Source organism: Aulonocara sp. 'chitande type north' Nkhata Bay, linkage group LG11, assembly GCF_057382095.1.
Source record: "Aulonocara sp. 'chitande type north' Nkhata Bay isolate Kocher_YH1m ecotype deep benthic linkage group LG11, A_spYH_male_GT1.1, whole genome shotgun sequence".
NCBI lineage: Eukaryota > Metazoa > Chordata > Actinopteri > Cichliformes > Cichlidae > Aulonocara > Aulonocara sp. 'chitande type north' Nkhata Bay.
In genome coordinates this window covers 35,312,499-35,324,973 of record NC_141354.1, presented here as the reverse complement: position 1 = coordinate 35,324,973, position 12,475 = coordinate 35,312,499, and the positions used below count along the sequence as shown (strand labels likewise).

Here is a 12,475-nt window from a genome sequence, read left to right as displayed (position 1 = left end):
CCAATCACAATAACCTCTTTGGCCTATCTTAGCTTGATGTCAAACAGAACTGACATTACACCCCTCCCATTGTAGAAGAGTTAGTTAAGGTTGCGTATAATTACCAGGTAATTGTTTTCTAGCATGCCAAATAAACTAAACACAAGCTGTCAAGATTAAAATGATGGGTAGAATATCAACTTTGCAGGTAATTTTGTGAAATTAAAATACTGAATGCTGGATGTTATGGAGACACAAATGTCTGATGTGCCAGAAGACCTGACCAGTGTTCTGCATTATCTAAACCATTTAAAGTCCACACCTCTGTGGCCAAAGCATTTGGCTCCTTGTTTGCATATGCCATCAGCTTTGTTTGGTTTTTGTAGTACAACATGCACATGTGTAAAAATACACCTATATAAACATTACTGACACTAACATTCATATTTTTTCTTATAGACACCATATATACTAAAAAGTACTTTCAGCTGTTCCCTCATTCACAAGGTCAGCACAGCAAGCAGTGACATATTTGAGGTGGCAGAGTCCTGATGGCCTTCCCGACACACCTTCCAAGGAATTTGCATCTCCTCCCAGGATCAAGTGAGTAAGCTCCTGCTTGTATGAAGTCACTTGTATACTGTACATATTACTCATATAATTATTCTAAATATGCAATAATTATTATTCCGTATAGTGGATATAAATGATTACTATATAAGTTAAAAATTCCTGTGAATTTAGCTGTGCATCTTCCTTCTTTGCAGTGACCCACAAATCACTTGACATAGAAAAGGTAAAATAAATAAATAAATAATGCTGAGATATCCTGGTTTATATATTCTGTAGTACAGGTCAGCATCAAAGTCTCAGTCATTAAAATCACAAATTATTAAACTGATCTTAGTTAAGTTTAATTGCAATTTCAATCTAGCGGCAGAATGACTTGCAGCTTCTTCAGGCTGCAAGTCAAAATGATAAAGTGATACATTTTGATGCGTCATTGCTGTGTGAATGCTGCATCTTTAAAAAGCTTTAAAGTGACTGGTTATGTGTATGTGGCTTTTACTATATGGTTAATATTACCAGGAAAAGTGCTCATGCACTCATCAGTCCATTCATTAGCTACACTTTGCTAATGCCATGCTGGTTCTTCGTTTGCCTTAATTCTTTATAGCATAGATTCAGCAAAGTGTTGGAAACATTCTTCGGAGATTTTGGTCCTTCTTGACATGAGATCATCATACAGTTGTTGCAGATTTGTCAGCTGCACATCCATGAACCCCTGTTCCACCACATCCTAACGGTACTCTTATTAGACTGAGATCTGCTGAATGTGGAAACCATTTGAGTACAGTGAACTCACTGTCATGTTCAAGCACCAAGGTTTGGACGATATGAGCCACCACTGTGTTCATAAAGGCATAGACATGGTCAGCAACAATACTCACGTAGGTGAAATGATGCTCTTTTGGTACTAAGGGGTTCCAAGTGTGCCAAGAAAATATCCCCAACACGAGCATCCCCAATATTTACACCAAATTCTGATCCTACCATCCAAATGTACATACCTTAGGTTACTTGCTATCAGTTGAAGAAGTCCATGTCTGACCTCTGACATCCACAAGATATTTTCACCCAGAGAACTAACGCACACTGAATATTTTCTCTTTTTTGGGCCATTTTCTGTAAACCCTAGAGATGGTATGCATGGGAAAATCCCAGTAGATCAACATTTTCTGAAATCCTCAGATGAGCCGTCTGGCACCAGAAACTATGCCACTCTAAAAGTCCCTTAAATCACATTTCTACCCCCATCTGATGCCTAGGTTAAACTTGAGCAAGTCTACAGGCCTAAAGGCATTGAATTACTGCCATGTGATTGGCTGATTAGATATCTGCGTCACTAAGCTGTTGAACAGGTGCACCTACTAAAGTGACCGGTGAGTTCAAATGTAGTCTACTGAGGTCAACAGCTTGTTTTGTACACACATATTAAATTTCACACCTCCAATTTGTCACACTTGAGCTTTGAGTTTTGGTCTACACCCATCCATTCGCACCACCATCCAACCGAATTTTCTCACTTGAGCTCACTTCTTGTCACTTCCAGGCCCGTGCTTCAGTATATATTCCCATCTTCAGCCTCTTCTCTCAGCATCTTGCTCGATGACATCCTGACACTTCAACAATCTCTATCCTTAAAGTCCACATAGATGAGTCATGTGAACTCTCAGCCTGATCACGTTTGGATAGGACTCAAATTACAGTTCTTAAAACCTTATTAACAGCTTGTTCATCGAGTTCTGCCCACACACTGCAGAGACACGGAGCGGCAGATAGAGAGAAGAGTGGTAAGGCTGTATAATACAGGGATAAATATCCAATTAAATTGGAGGCTAAAGTGGCAAAAAACCTCTTGGAGAACTTGATGATGCTCCTCAACTTGACAGCGCTGTGATAAGAGGTTGATTGCACAAAATTACAAATCATTCCCTATTGGTACAAAGTCAGTCATTTAAAGATTTCAACTTTCACTACAACATCATGGAGAAAGAGTTTGCTTTTGCTTCTCACAGTATTTCTATAAAGTCTTGTCAGTCCACTGAACTGTCAGACGTTCTCAGAAGCACTGTTTCTCCAATTGTAGTAAAATTTGAAACAATGTATATTTTAAGATACTCCTGCAGGAGGTAGAACAAAGCACAGCCACATTTTTGCATATCCTCAAAGGTGTCTGAAGGAATTTTAAGCAAATTGTCATTTAAAAATATTTTACTGTACAATCAGTTGCATCAACAGATATTAAAAGAAAAGAAAAGAATAATAGATAAATACATAAGTACAAAATAGTGCCAAGCTGTTATGATGTGCTCTGTCTGAACTCATGTTAAAAATGTGGATAAACCAAATGATTCACACTACTTATGTCATTTCTAGCATACTAATTATACACTAGTTATGTATTTTACTTCATGTAGTAAATTATTTACTCAACTAATGTATAAGATAAGTAAGAGGTGGTTCATCTTTCGATTGGCTTTCAGAAGATGGGCAAGAAAGTGACTTGTCCATAGTGTTGGCAGCAGAATTGAGTCCAACAGCGTGGAAAAGTAGAACTTAAAGAATAGACTAGAATCCCAAATACAAAAAAGACATGCAGGCAGACAAGTGGAGGATGCCATCCTGTACCTCCTACATAGAGCCCACTCACACCTGGACAAGGGAAAAGGCACAGTCAGGATCCTGTTTCTTGAATTTTCAAGTGCCTTTAATACCATCCGGCCCTGTCTGCTTCGGGAAAAACTAAACAGGATGCAGGTGGACCCCTGCCTGGTCGCTTGGATCTCAAACTACCTCACCGACAGACCACAGTACGTCTGTCAAGAACCGAAGTTCAACACACACAAGCTGGACCCAGGAGCAGAACACACACACACAGCGGTACGAGAGAAAAAATAAACTTTATTATAACTGAGAGTGTCCCGGGAGAGTAGAAGGGAGAGAACGCACGGAACCAGAGAAACCGAGGGACCGGGAGAAGAATCGCGCAGGAAACGCCGAGAGCGGGACCGTGGGAGGCTGAAACAGAAAAAGAAAAAAGGATTATTGGGGTGCGGGTAAACCGGCAGCATACGAGGGGAGGTAGTGTACGCGTCTTACGATGATAGCGGGGCCAAGGGAACCGGAGGGAGGGGTGAGGGTCCGTGGGGAGAAGCTCCAGAAAGGGCGAGGGGGCTGGGGCTGATTGTGATCCAAATTCCGGACAGGCAGGTGGACAGGCTGGTGGCTCAAACACGCCGAGCTGTGATCTGAGTATACAAGGCAGAGTTAGTGTTAGTTCACACGGATAGGTTTACATAAGGGCTTTCCCGCAGGTGTACGTTACCGCTGAAGGACGACTACGGACTGGCGTGGAGCAGCAGGCTGGGCAGGATTAAATGGTCCACCTGGTGATCGCCTGGGATGGGATGCAGGTGTGGAGTCAGTGGCCACGCCCACGGGAGTGGGCATCCCATCAGCACCTCAGACGCCGGGCCGCGGACCATGACAGTACCCCCCCCTCAAGAGTCGCCCCCAGGCGACAGGCCGGGACCCCGCCTGCGGAGAGAAGCATGGAAAGCAGAGATGAGGCGAGGGTCCAGAACGAAGGAGCGCGGGACCCAGAGGCGGTCCTCGGGGCCGTACCCCTCCCAATCCACGAGATACTGCCAGCCGCGCCCGCGCCGGCGCGCATCCAGGATACGCCGGACCGCATAGGCCGGATGGCCGCCGATGAGCCGGGCGGGAGGAGGGGGCGCGGAAGGAGGGCACAGGGGGCTGAGGCGGACTGGTTTAAGCTGAGACACATGGAACGTGGGGTGCACACGCCGGGAGGCTGGAAGCCGAAGCCTGACCGCCACTGGGTTGACGACTCGGCCCACCTCGTATGGCCCGATGAAACGGGGAGCTAGTTTGCGGGACGTGCCCCGGAGTGGGATGTTCCCAGCAGCCAACCAAACCTTCTGTCCCGGCTGGTAGTCAGGGGCTGGGGCGCGGCGACGATCGGCGTAGTGCGCATGCCGTTCCTTCGCACGCAGGAGGGCGCTGCGAACGCTGCGCCATACACGTTGGCAGCGCCGAAGGTGGTGTGGAGCCGACGGGACGGAGAGAGTCAAGTCCTCTTCAGGGAAGAGCGGAGGCTGATATCCGAGAGACGCCTCGAAAGGTGATAGACCGGTGGAGGACGAGGTTAGAGTGTTGTGGGCGTACTCCACCCAGGGCAGGTAGGTAACCCAAGAGGAGGGGTTTTGACTGGCCACGCACCGTAGCATAGTCTCCAGTTCTTGATTGAGGCGTTCAGTCTGTCCGTTGGATTGCGGGTGGAAGCCGGAGCTTAGGTTAACCTTGGCGCCGAGAGCGGAACAGAAGGTCTTCCACACCTGTGAGGTGAACTGGGGACCTCGATCGGAGACAATTTCCAAGGGGATTCCGTGGAGCCTGAACACATTAGCAACCAACGACTGGGCAGTCTCAGCGGCTGAGGGCAGCTTGGCTAGTGGGATGAAGTGAGCGGCCTTGGAAAACCGATCTACAACGGTGAGAATGACACGCTTTCCGGACGAGGCAGGGAGACCGGTAACAAAGTCGAGGGAGATGTGAGACCAGGGCCGGTGGGGTGTAGTGAGCGGGTGGAGCTGGCCTGCGGGGCGCTGGGTGGATGACTTATTACGGGCGCAGACGGCACAGGCAGACACATAGTCCCTCACGTCCCTTATTAGCGTTTTCCACCAAAAATGTTTCTTGAGGAGGTGCGTCGTTCTGTTCACGCCTGGGTGGCACGTGAATCGTGCTGTGTGGATCCAGTGGATGACAGCTCCACGGGCGGCAGCAGGAACGAAGCGCCGTCCGGGTGGTCCGGTCCCTGGATCGGGGTCTCCCGGGAGAGCTCGGCGAATGGTCTCCTCTATCTCCCAGGTGAGGGCGCCCACCACGCAGGTGGCGGGTAGGATGGTGGCAGAGGGAGTCGCTTCGCTGTCGGAGGAGTACTGACGGGAGAGCGCATCGGGCTTGGTGTTCCGCGATCCTGGACGATAGGAGAGCGTGAAGTTGAAGCGGGCGAAGAATAGGGACCAGCGAGCTTGGCGTGGATTCAACCTCTTGGCGGTTCTCAGGTACAGGAGGTTCTTATGGTCTGTCCAGATGAGGAAGGGCTGAGCGGCCCCCTCCAGCCAGTGGCGCCATTCCTCTAAAGCGAGTTTAACGGCTAGCAGTTCCCTGTCACCGATGTCATAATTCTTCTCTGCGGGGGTGAGTCGGCGTGAGAAGAAGGCGCATGGCCGGAGCTTATTCAGAGGCCCAGACCGCTGGGAGAGAACCGCTCCCACTCCCGCATCAGACGCGTCAACTTCTGCAACAAACTGCTTAGCAGCGTCTGGGTGGGTTAGGATGGGTGTGGAAGTGAATAACCGTTTTAACTTAGCGAAGGCTGCGTGGGCTTCAGGGGACCAGGTGAAGGGCACTTTGGGTGAGGTGAGCTGGGTGAGCGGCGCTGCCACCTGGCTGTAGTTCCGGATGAAGCGGCGGTAAAAGTTCGCAAACCCCAGGAAGCTCTGAAGCTTCTTCCGTGACTCCGGAACCGGCCATTCCAACACTGCCTTGACTTTCACCGGGTCGGTCTTCACCTGCCCACCTGCTAGAATGTAGCCCAAGAAGGAGATGGATGAAACGTGGAACTCACATTTTTCCGCCTTGACGTACAACCTGTTTTCGAGCAGCCGTTGTAGTACGCTTCTCACATGGATGTGATGTTCTTCGGGTGTTTTGGAAAAGATCAGAATGTCATCTAGGTATACGAAAACAAACACATTTAGGAAGTCCCGTAACACGTCGTTGACTAGAGCTTGAAAAACCGCCGGGGCGTTGGTTAGTCCAAACGGCATCACCAGATATTCGAAATGCCCCAGTGGGGTGTTGAAGGCGGTCTTCCACTCATCACCCTCACGTATTCGAACCAGGTGATAGGCGTTCCGCAGATCCAGCTTGGTGAAGACTGTGGCTTCCTGGAGTGAGTCAAAAATAGAATTAATTAGTGGGAGGGGATATTTATTCTTGATGGTGATGTCGTTAAGACCCCGGTAATCGATGCAGGGGCGAAGCGTCCCGTCCTTCTTTCCCACAAAGAAAAAACCCGCAGCGACAGGGGAGGACGACGGCCTGATTCGTCCTGCCGCTAGCGACTCTTGGATGTAATTCTCCATGGTTTCTCTTTCGGGGCGAGACAGGTTATACAGTCTGCTAGAGGGCAGCGAAGCTCCCGGGAGTAAATCAATGGCACAGTCATAAGGACGGTGAGGAGGTAGTGAGAGCGCCTCGTCCTTACTGAACACCTGCCGAAGATCGTGATATTCGGGGGGCACGGAAGAGAGGTCCGGTGCGGGTGGCGGGGTTGAATTTCGTTTCGTTGAGGCGGAGGGAACGGCCGACCCCAAACAGTTCGCCAGACAGAACACACTCCAGCTCGCGATCCTCTTTCCGGCCCAATCGATGCGAGGGTTATGTTTCTGTAGCCAGGGGTAACCTAAGATAAGCGGGGTGTCAGGAGCGGGAAAAGTGAAAAAGGAAAGCTGCTCCTGGTGATTCCCTGATGTGACTAACTGTACAGGTGCAGTTTGGTGGGTGATATAAGCAAACACTTGATTATTCAACGTGGACGCAGGGATGGGCGGCTCGAGTGGCGTGAGGGACACAGCTAATTTCTTAGCCAGTCTCTCATCCATAAGATTCTGTTCCGCCCCGGAGTCTACCAGCGCGGAGCATGTAAAGGTCTGGTTATTAGTTACGAGGGTAACGGACAGTAATAATCGGGGTCTAGTAGTGCTTAACGTGCTGCCCACCCGTATCCCCGGACTTACCGGTGGGCCGGGTCGTTTGGGCGGACCGGGCAGACAGCGATGCGGTGACCGGGCCTCCCACAGTACAGGCATTCTCCAGCCCGAAATCGGCGTTCCCTCTCCTCCGGAGAAAGCCGAGAGCGTCCGATCTGCATGGGTTCGGGCGGGGGAGGCGACGGAGAGCGCGCACACGCAGCCGTGGGCGTGGGCGGAGAAACACTGATCCCGGGGCGCAATACGGAGCCCATAGGTTTAAGCCGCCGCTCGGCATCCCTCTCCCGCAGGCGTCTATCGATCCTACGGGCGAGGGAAGCCAATTCTTCGAAGGATTTAGTCTCTTCGTGAAAAGCTAGTTGGTCCTTCATCTGGTCGGTTAGTGACCGTAAAAAAAACCCACGGAGAGCTGAATCGGGCCAACCCACGGCGACCGCTCTGGTACGAAACTCGACTAGGTATTCCGCGATACTGCGCCGCCCCTGACGGAGCCCCAGCAACTTCTGTGTGGCGTCATCTTCCGAGACCGGAGGGGAGAACGTAGCCCGGAACTCCTCCAGGAAATCATCGTAATCGCAATCACGAATGGAGTGAGATGTTAAATAGGCCTCAGCCCACGTTAAAGCACGTCCCCGTAATAAACCCACAAAATAGGAGATTTTAGCTGCATCCGTGGGGAAGGCGTGTGGCGTGCGGCTGAAGAACAGGGAGCATTGAAAAAGGAACCCCCCACACAGGTCTAACTCCCCGTGGAAGGGCTCCAAAGGCGGAGGCGAAACGCCGTGGGGCACGGGATCAGGCGGCTTGGTTCGCAGCTGTTCCCGAGTGTCACTGAGCTCTTGGTAGCGGTCCTGGAGCGATTGAAGCTGCTGGTCGTGGCGACCGAGAATAGCGCCCTGCTTATTAATGGCGGAACGGAGTGGTTCTGCTGGGTCCATACTGGCCAGTCCGTACTGTCAAGAACCGAAGTTCAACACACACAAGCTGGACCCAGGAGCAGAACACACACACACAGCGGTACGAGAGAAAAAATAAACTTTATTATAACTGAGAGTGTCCCGGGAGAGTAGAAGGGAGAGAACGCACGGAACCAGAGAAACCGAGGGACCGGGAGAAGAATCGCGCAGGAAACGCCGAGAGCGGGACCGTGGGAGGCTGAAACAGAAAAAGAAAAAAGGATTATTGGGGTGCGGGTAAACCGGCAGCATACGAGGGGAGGTAGTGTACGCGTCTTACGATGATAGCGGGGCCAAGGGAACCGGAGGGAGGGGTGAGGGTCCGTGGGGAGAAGCTCCAGAAAGGGCGAGGGGGCTGGGGCTGATTGTGATCCAAATTCCGGACAGGCAGGTGGACAGGCTGGTGGCTCAAACACGCCGAGCTGTGATCTGAGTATACAAGGCAGAGTTAGTGTTAGTTCACACGGATAGGTTTACATAAGGGCTTTCCCGCAGGTGTACGTTACCGCTGAAGGACGACTACGGACTGGCGTGGAGCAGCAGGCTGGGCAGGATTAAATGGTCCACCTGGTGATCGCCTGGGATGGGATGCAGGTGTGGAGTCAGTGGCCACGCCCACGGGAGTGGGCATCCCATCAGCCCCTCAGACGCCGGGCCGCGGACCATGACAACGTCAGGCTGTGGTCAGCAGCACAGGAGCACCACAGGGAACTGTGCTGTCCCCTCTTCACCCTGTACACCTCTGACTTCTGCTACAACTCTGAATTATGCCATATTCAGAAGTTTGCAGACGACACAGCCATAATGGGGTGTATCTGGGATGATCAAGAAGAGGAGTACAGGAGTCTGGTGAGGAACTTTGTCACATGGAGTCACACCAACCACCTGCAACTCAACACCTCAAAGACCAAGGAACTGGTTGTGGACTTCGGGAGGTCCAGAGCAGGTCCACTGCCAGTTCAGATAGAGGAAGAGGAGGTGGAGGTGGTCAACACGTACGAGTACCACGGGCTGTGGGTGGACAACAAACTGGACTGGTCATGCAACAGGCGTATTGTCTACATCTATCAATAAATCCGTTTATGCGGTGAAATATTTTTATTCAAGAATACATTTCATAGTTGTTATAAGTTGAAAACTGCATCCGTAAAAAAACAAAATTATGTTCTTTTTTTCTGCTTCTTTTGGGCTTTCTCTTCATTTCTAGAGTCAGTGCGCGGCACTAAACCTTATTTACCTCACTGAAATGCTTCAACTCAAGTATTGATTTAGAAAAAGAAAACAAAAATGATTTTTTAATTTTGCATCCTCATCAGCCAACGGAAAGTGGTTGTCTATAAATCTATGACAACTGGAGGAACTCCGTCTGCTGATGAAGTCTGATTGTTTATTCGATCAATGTCTGTATAACTGCTATTGAAGGGACTTGGTAGTGAAATTGCAGTTTCCACTGGCACAAATTCACTTGAACAAAACTGTCGATATAGATAAATACAATTTAAGAAATTACTTTTTTTTACAACACATATATTTTAAAGCTTCTTATATTTTAAAGCTTAACCTTCTAATAATCTTTGAGTGTTATTCTCATCATTAGAAATTATTGACGTTTTCTGTTTCTTGTCATGTTTAAAAACACCATTACCGACAAAGATGAGTGGCATTCTGCTCTTGTCGCAGTGAAGCCTCGAGCTTTGCCAGAAAATCTTCAAACAAACGTTGGGCCAGAATGTGAGTCACCATGTCACATTCTGCTTCACTGGAAAAGCTGTCGATACACTTCATCCAGAAAGTTAAAGCCGAGCCCTTTGATAAAAAGTTCAAACATAAAATGAATATTGACCACAGTTTGTGATTGCAATCTTTCCACTGGGAGATTCTCACTCCTGACCTTCCACTGTCAATCAAGCCCACCAGATGATTCTGGAAATTTTATTTATGTCCAGGGAAATAACTTGAATCATCCTATGGAAGGAAGTTTCTCCCTCTCTGACCGAATTAACACGGACTTGTTACTGGTTCTCTGAGCTCTCCCTTTGAACAGGCCTTTTTAAGTGGGCCAGAATCTCTCTGGTGGTTTTCTTAGGAGAGGAAGTTTTGAAAAACTGGTCCAGAACTAATACTGTCACTTCGCTTGGAATGGAAGTCATAGCAGAGGGCCTTCCTTTAGTGTGTTACATCTTCAGTGAACCAAAGGGTTGTTTTGGTTTCAGTTTTCAGTCTAAAAAAGCAGCAGTTTTCACTCAAAAGCTGAGCAGCAACCCCCAGGGCTGAAAAATGAAGCCAACAGAGAAAACTGCAGTACCTCAAATGGCCACGTGAGGCTCACTCTAAACAACACGATTAAAGACTTACAAAAAGAGTTTTGGCTACTTGAAGAGAAGCAAACGTTCTTTCCTTTTTAGTTACCAACGGGCAGCAGGATGAACTACAAAAAGAATTCTAGTTGTATAGAAGTCTATACTCACTCTCAGTACTTACTTTCATGATGAGTACATCGTGTCAGTCGTTAGTTTCAAGCATGGCGTTCCCCTAAAGAACAGCAGGGTTTAGGGGACAGCTACTTTGTGATTGATGGTGATCATCGGATGTCTTCTGAGTTAGAACCATGTCTCGCGCCTCACATCAGGTTTGTAAACACAGAGATGGCGACAGCCAAAATGTGGAACTCGTAGATTCTCATAGAAGTTCTTTTTTGAATCTGCATTCCTGTCTAAATACTGAAAAATCACTCCACGTCATGCCTGACTTGATTCCCTGGATCCAGTCCATATTAGCCTGTGATGTTTTCTCAAGAACTTATTTTTATTTCATGTATATTTGTGAAGATATGATAGAAAATATCAAGTTTTGTATCATGTATTGATAAAGAAGTCTTCCAAAACTTGTGCATTCAGATCCAGAACAAGCTCAAATGTCAATTGTTATCGTTACATTTTCATGCAAATCAGTCCTTCAAAAACAACTTTTTTAAACGAACCACTATCAATATTGTAGCAGATGAAACGTGAAGGTGATGTCGGGACTGGTTTTTGTATCTACAGATATAATGCTCACTTCTCTGGCTTCAGTGAGGTACATTTCTTTTTGCCTAAAGACGCCAAAGTTTTTGATTGATTGATTGATTGATTGAATCTTTATTTTGAACATGTTGAAAAAGTACAACAAAATAAAATTAAAAGAGACAAATGAACAAAGCAAAACAAAAGGAAAATGAGCAACCACAACTCCAAATAACTTTCATGTTCAAAAAGGAGCAGGAAGAAGCACAAGCTTATTTAATCCCACCCCTTTCCCACTATCTAGTATCAATAGACTACAGAAATACCTCCTTGCAATTACATTATATGTCATGTGTATTTTTTTTTAATATATATATACATGTATGTTTCTATCTATCCATACATACGTATATACACATACGCACATATACACATTTTCAATAACCCCATTAACACCTCAAGGATACACAACCTACAAATATATATATATATATATATATACCCATACCAACATACCCGTGCACCCGCACACACATGAAAATATTAGACAAGAACACCCTATCAAATCTCTACCTTTTCCCTGTACCCTGTAAAAACCATATCCTTAAACCGCTTTTTAAACTGCGCCATGCTCGGACATTGCTTCATATCTTTACTTAGTCTGTTCCACAGCTTCACTCCACACACAGAGATGCAAAAACCTTTTAATGTTGTACGGATACGAGGATGTTTTAAATTTAATTCCCCCCTCAAATTGTATCCCCGTTCCCTTTTAGAAAACATTTTTAGAATATTGTCAGGAAGCAGGTTATTTATTGCTTTATATAATTTGTGCAGTGAGAAAATGAACCAGATCTGTGAATTTTAGAATTTTTGATTTTAAGAATAGTGGATTTGTATGATCTCTGTAACCAGTTTTATGGATTATCCTTATGGCCCTTTTTTGTAATATAAAGATTGATGATAGCGAACATTTGTAAGTATTGCCCCAAACCTCTGCACAGTAATTCAAATACGGTGCAATCAGGGAACAATAGAGAATGTGGAGTGATTTGTGGTCCAGAATGTGTTTTACTTTACTCAAGATTGAGACACTTCTTGAAATTTTGTTATGTATATGATTTATATGAGACTTCCAGTTTAATTTATCATCTATAATCACACCAAGAAA

General features: G+C 47.2%; 1 long non-coding RNA gene across 1 annotated transcript; it reads right to left on the bottom strand.

Annotated features, from left to right (window-relative positions):
* Window positions 1-8,363: 8,363 nt before the first annotated feature.
* Window positions 8,364-8,937, bottom strand: LOC147319651 (uncharacterized). Its single transcript, XR_015131422.1, has 3 exons — window positions 8,809-8,937; window positions 8,583-8,731; window positions 8,364-8,501 (listed from the first exon to the last, which is right to left on the bottom strand). It is a non-coding gene; the product is annotated as an uncharacterized LOC147319651 (long non-coding RNA).
* Between the last annotated feature and the right edge of the window lie 3,538 nt (window positions 8,938-12,475).